General features: G+C 33.4%; 2 long non-coding RNA genes across 2 annotated transcripts; both read left to right on the plus strand.

Annotated features, from left to right (window-relative positions):
• Positions 1-756, plus strand: LOC147470051 (uncharacterized). Its single transcript, XR_015191789.1, has 2 exons — positions 1-79; positions 332-756. It is a non-coding gene; the product is annotated as an uncharacterized LOC147470051 (long non-coding RNA).
• Positions 757-6,183: 5,427 nt separating this feature from the next.
• LOC147470052 (uncharacterized) lies at positions 6,184-6,918 on the plus strand. Its single transcript, XR_015191790.1, has 2 exons — positions 6,184-6,247; positions 6,478-6,918. It is a non-coding gene; the product is annotated as an uncharacterized LOC147470052 (long non-coding RNA).
• Positions 6,919-6,931: the final 13 nt, after the last annotated feature.

The following is a 6,931-nucleotide window of genomic DNA, read 5'->3' on the forward strand; positions in this document are numbered from 1 at the left end:
GACCTATCTAAAGTCCCTACAGTGTTTCAGAGCTCAGGCCTAACTCAAGTCAGTTAACCAAGACCTCAAAATGAAGATCGTGAGTAGAAGCGACGCAGATTGACAGCAACTCTGCATTATCTAAAATTCTGAAATGTGATAATTAGTAAAATATCTTGTCTACTTACTTATTTTGTAGCAGCACCTCCATTGCAGTTAATCACTATTGATAATAAGATTATTCTTAATCATGCAAAATCGTTTCTATGATCATTACCAACATTAAACTTATCCTGTGCTATTTCTTCATTCTGTTTCATGCTCGTTCAAATGTTATTTCTTGGTCAAACAGACTGCTTTGTTCGTGACTCTTCTGTTGGTGTTGTCGGCGGTGTTGACCTCCGCCGACCCCGATCCCTTCAAGCTGTTCAAGAAGTACAAGAAGGGCCCCTCCCGCGTGGCCTACCAACCTGTCCGCTACGTCGCTCGCCCCGTCTACCACCCGCCACCCGTCTACCACAGGCCTGTCTACACCCCCGTCTACAAGCCCGTCCACAAGCCCGTTATCAAGCATTGGTAGACTCCTTGGCAATGGACAAACTCGGGACCATGTCTGACCGGAGAAGTTTGCCGTGGATATCATGGAGAGACTTCAGCCGGACGCTTTCAACGTGGCGTGAATTGGCCTGAGAGTCGCATGTACTTTTTTTTTTTTTATAATAACCAACGACAAATATCCATCGATTTTGTAGATATCTCATTAAATTCATATTTTCCTTATAACCTTTTATCTCTGACATTGAATACCATGAAATCTACTACTAATGGAAGGGCGTAAGAGAATATCTCTGTGACTTTGAGAACATATATCATACAAGTATGATAATAATAAAAACAACAACATTAATTCATGTATATATATATATATATATATATATATATATATATATATATACATATACATATATATGTATGTATGTTTAGATATATATTCATATAAAATATATATACATATATATATATGAATGTATACACACTCAAACACACACACACACACTATACTGGCAATACTTGTGATAGTGTGTATATGTATATATATATATATATATATATATATATATATATATATAATATATATACATATATGCACACACACATTATATGTGTATAATATATATATATATATATATATATATATATATATATATATATAATATATATATATCATATATATATATATACATACATATATATAAGTATATATATATTTATGTATCTGTATATGTATATACTGTATATATACATATACATATATATGTATATGTACACATATGTATACTAGCACACATTTACATGTATATATATATGTGAATATATATATGCATATCTTGTATATATATATATATATATATATATATATATATATATATATATATATATATATATATATTGTGTATATCATATATTGCATATATATTTGAATATATATACATATATTATATGTATTATACACACACACATACACACACACAAACACACACACACACACACACACACACACACATATATATATATATATATATATATATACTGTATATATATATATTTATATATATATGTATATATATACACACACACACAAAACACATAAACGCGCGCGCGCGTGCGTGTGTGTATGTATCATTAGTATTGCTACCGCAAATAATGTAATGATTACAAAGGGTGGGGAAGGTTATGGTAATGATAACATTTAACAGAAGGAGACCCTCCGAAAACTCATCTTTTGACTAATGCTGATAAGAAAAATAACAACTATGTTTATGATTATATCAATGACTAAATTGGGACTACCATTTCAGTTAGATAGTCTGACAATGATCCCAATTATAATAGTAGTCATTATGATTAGTAATAACATTAGTAATGCTAATGATAGTAGTGATTCTAATAAAGGTGATTATAATGATATGGTAATGATAATAGTAATAATGTTGATAATTTCTTTAATTATCATCATTATTATGATATTCATCATCGTCCTTATCATGATCATAATTAATATCATAACTATCATCATTATTACTATTATCATTGATATTGCTATGGTCATTATCCTTTTCATTACCATCATTATTACTTTTATCATTTATATCATCATAAAGATAATGACGATAATAACGACAGTAGTAATGATGATGGTAGTGATAATGATAGTAATGATAATCTGGTCTCGGATCCAGATCAATACCAAGATCTAATCCACTGGTTTGTGAGCCATGCGTAAACAGAAAGGTTCATTAGAGTCGAAACTTTTGGCATTGCTATTGATTAGGTTAGGTTAAGTATAGATATAAAAAAGTCAATCAAACCGATTTTGTTTGTATGAGCCGGCCAACGTTTCGACCAAGGCTGGCTGCCCTACAGTCCCCGCGTGCTCTGGTGAGGAAGGGCACCGTGTACCGTTCTGCTCTCATTCCTCTCGCTTTCTACGTTTCAGTAATAGCCTTCCCCTATCATGTGATATACACATACATACATGCATATATATATATATATATATATATATATATATATATATATATATATATATATACATATATATACATATATATATATATATATATATATATATATATATATATATATATTTATTTATGCATATATATAAAGATATATTGAGATAAACATAGGTAAAGAGATAGAGAAAAAGGGAGAGATAGATTTATAGAAATACAGATAAACAGATACAAAGAGAGAAACAGACAGATAGAAAGTCAGACAAAATAGTTATATAGGCAGGCAGACAGCGATAGAAAGAGACATAGAGAAGGAAGGAAAGAGAGAGAGGCAGTATATATATAGACAGACAACAATAGAAAGAGATAGAGAAAGAAAGAGAGAGACAGGGGGTCAGGGGGGAGGGGTGAGAGAGAAACACTAGCAGACATATCGAGATAGATAGACAGAGATGTATATAGAGAAAGAGAGAGACAGAGCAGTTATATAGACAGGCAGCATAGAAAGAGAGATAGATAGAGAGAGAGCGAGAGAGGAAAGATAGACAGAGAAGGGCAGATAAAGAAAGACAGAGACAGAGAAAGATAATGAAAAAGAAAGAGAGAGAGAGGAGAAAGAGAGAAAGAGAGAGAGCAGCTGAAAATGGGTCTATACTCTTTTGTTGCATCATTCGCAAAATTGTTCCTCAGCCCTAGTTCCTCTTGGTGCCTTTTAAAGAATGCTGATGATGGAAATAATAATGACAATGTCAGTAACATTGATAATGATGACGTGGCTAGCAAAAAATAATAAAGTTGAGTGTATATGTTGTGATGGTAATGATAGTATTGATAACCAGATAATGTCGATAACAGTAGTAATATATATTAGTACCAGTATCAATCATATAACGAGAGTACTACTATTGCTATCAGTATCAATGAAAAAATAAATAATAGATAACGATTGAATAATATAAATTGTAAGAATAATTGTAATAAAGAATTTGATTATAAACATTATATAGGATATAACTGTGATGATAATAATAGTGATAATAATGATGATGATGTTAACGAGGATGATGATCGTGATGATGTTGAAGGTGACGATGATATAGATGATGATGAGGATGAGGATGGTGATAACAGTAATGATAATCAATCAGTCAAGCAATCACAATGGCAGTCATGATGGCATTCGTTATGAGAATACAATGCAATAATTGGCGAGGAACGATATGCAATAAAAACATATAATACCTCTGAATTTGCTAATAAAATTGATAATACCCTATTATTACTGATGATAATAAGAACCTCTCACGCGCCGGCGTTTTTATAAGTTTACGCGTGTTCACTTGAACATGATAGTATCAGCTTAGTAACACCATATGATAATGATTTCCATTGTATGAAATCAGGATGGCACTAGATTTTTTTTCGGTCTTACTTCAAAATATAGAATAATAAATTACATCACTGGCTATATATACTTATATACATACATATTATTCATGATGTTAATAGTCACTACCAGTGTTAACATTATCATGATATTTATCATTATCACCCATATCATCATAACAATCATTATCATAATCATCATCATCATTACTATTATCATTGATATTGTAATTATTATCATCCTTGTCATTACTATCGTTAAAACTTTTATCATTAATATAATTATAAAGATAATGATGCTAATGACGATAGTAGTAATGATGTTGGTACTGACGATAATGACAGTAATGATCTGTTGTCGGATGCAGGTCAATACCAAGATCTAATCCACTGGTTTGTCGGCCATGCGTAAACAATCCAGAAAGGGTTATTACATTTTGACATTTTGATTGATTATGTTAGGTTAAGTATAGATATAAAAAGTCAGTCAAGCCGTTTTTGTTTATATGAACCGGCTGACGTTTTGACCACGGCCGGCTGCCCCACAGTCCCCACGTGCTCTGATGAAGGGCAGCGTTCTTTCATTCCTCTCGCCTTCTACGTTGCAATAAAAGCCTTCTCCTATCTTGTGATACACACACACATGTATATATATATATATATATATATATATATATATATATATATATATATATATATATATATATATATATATATATACATAAAGAGAGATAGAAATAGATAAAGAGAGAGAGTGAGAAGGAGAATACAAGAGTGAGAGAGAGAATAAGAAAGAGATAGAGAGAGAAAGAGAGAGAGAATGAGAGAAAGGGAGAGAAAGAGACAGACAGATAGAAAGACAGACAAAGTAGATATATAGACAGGCAGACAACAATACAAAAAGAGATAGAGAGAGAAAGAGAGAGAGAAAGAGAGAAGGTATATAGACAGACAGCAATAGAAAGAGAGATAGAGAAAGACAGGCAGACATATCGAGATAGATAGACAGAGATAAATAGAGGGATAAATACAAATTGAGTAGATATATAGAAAGACAACAGTAGAGAGATAGATAGAGAGAGCGAGAGAGGAGAGTTAGACAGAGAGACAGATTAAGAAAGACAGAGAGACAGAGAGAGATAGTGAAAAAGAAAGAGGGAGAATGAGAAAGAAAGAGTGAGGGAGAGATAGCTGCTGAAAATGGTTCTCTACTCATTTTGTTGCACCATTCTCAAATTTGTACCTCAGCCTTATTTCCTCTTGGTGCCTTTTAAGGAATACTGATGATGGAAATAATGATGACAATGTCAATAACATTGATAATAATGCCATGGCTATCCAAAATGATAAAGCTGAGTGTATATGTTGTGATGGTAATGATAGTAGTGATAACAAGATAATGTCGATAACAGTAATAATATATATTAGTACCAGCATCAATCATATAACAAGAGTACTACTAATACTATCAGTATCAATGCTAAAGGAAATAATAGATAGCGATTAGATAATAGATATTAGAAATAACAATTGTAATAATGAAGTAGATAATAATCATCATATAGGAAATATTTGTGATGATAATAGTGATAATAATGATGATGTTAACGAGGATAATGATGATGACGATGACGAGGATAAAGATGATGATGATGAAGGGGATAATAGTAATGATAATCAGTCAGTCAAGCAATCACAATGACATCCATGATGGCAATCTTTATGAGAGAATAACGCAATAATTGTCGAGGAATGATATTCAATCAAAGAATCATATAATTGAGAGCACCCTATTACTATTACTAATAATTTGAACCTCACACGCACCGGCGTTTTTATAAGTTTGTGCGTGTTCACTTGAACATAATAGTATGAGCTCAATAACATCATATGATAATGATTTCCATTGTATGAGTTTTTTATTTTTCATTTTTTTTTATCGGTGTTACTTCAAAATACAGAATATATTACATCACTGGGTATTCAGAGCTATGTGGGTGTAAATTTTCTTCCTGTATCATCTGATGTTCGTCCCTGAAGGTCTGGCTTTAGGTCCAGGCCTTTTCGGTTGCCTGACATTGCCTTTCACCGTAACTGGAGCAGCCTCTTCTTCACACAGCAATATTTATTTGAAGCCTTGGCTAGTTTTCTTGTAGTACATATAATGAATACAAAAAGAGTGCGTTGCAACGAGACTTTGTCTGGTAAAATAGCTTCCATGGGATTAATAATGTTATATGGAGACGTGGTACTACACCCGGTATCCAGTTGCCCTATATAAGGAGACGACCTATCTAAAGTGCCCACAGTTCTTCAGAGCTCAGGCCTAACTCAAGTCAGTTAACCAAGACCTCAAAATGAAGATCGTGAGTAGAAGCGACGCAGATTGAAAGGAAATCTGCATTATCTAAAAGTCTGAAATTTGATAATTAGTAAAATATCTTGTCTACTTACCTATTTTGTAGCAGCAACTCCATTACAGTTAATCACTAATAAAAGTAAGATTATTCTTAATCATACAAAACATTAAACTTATCCTGTGCTATTTCTTCATTTTGTTTCATGCTGGTTCAAATGTTATTTCTTGGTCAAGCAGACTGCTTTGTTCGTGACTCTTCTGTTGGTGTTGTCGGCGGTGTTGACCTCCGCCGACCCCGATCCCTTCAAGCTGTTCAAGAAGTACAAGAAGGGCCCCTCCCGCGTGGCCTACCAACCTGTCCGCTACGTCGCTCGCCCCGTCTACCACCCGCCACCCGTCTACCACAGGCCTGTCTACACCCCCGTCTACAAGCCCGTCCACAAGCCCGTTATCAAGCATTGGTAGACTCCTTGGCAATGGACAAACTCGGGACCATGTCTGACCGGAGAAGTTTGCCGTGGATATCATGGAGAGACTTCAGCCGGACGCTTTTAGCGTGGCGTGAATTAGCCTGAGAGTCACGTGTACTTTTTTTGTTTTTTGTTTTGTTTTTTGTAATGACCAACGACAAATATCCATCGATTTTGTAGATATCTCATTAAAGTAATATTTTCCCTATAACCTTTTTTCA

The sequence above is a fragment of the Penaeus japonicus genome, unplaced genomic scaffold, assembly GCF_977035675.1.
Source record: "Penaeus japonicus unplaced genomic scaffold, GWHDUDI00000001_assembly GWHDUDI00000017, whole genome shotgun sequence".
Classification (NCBI taxonomy): Eukaryota; Metazoa; Arthropoda; class Malacostraca; order Decapoda; family Penaeidae; genus Penaeus; species Penaeus japonicus.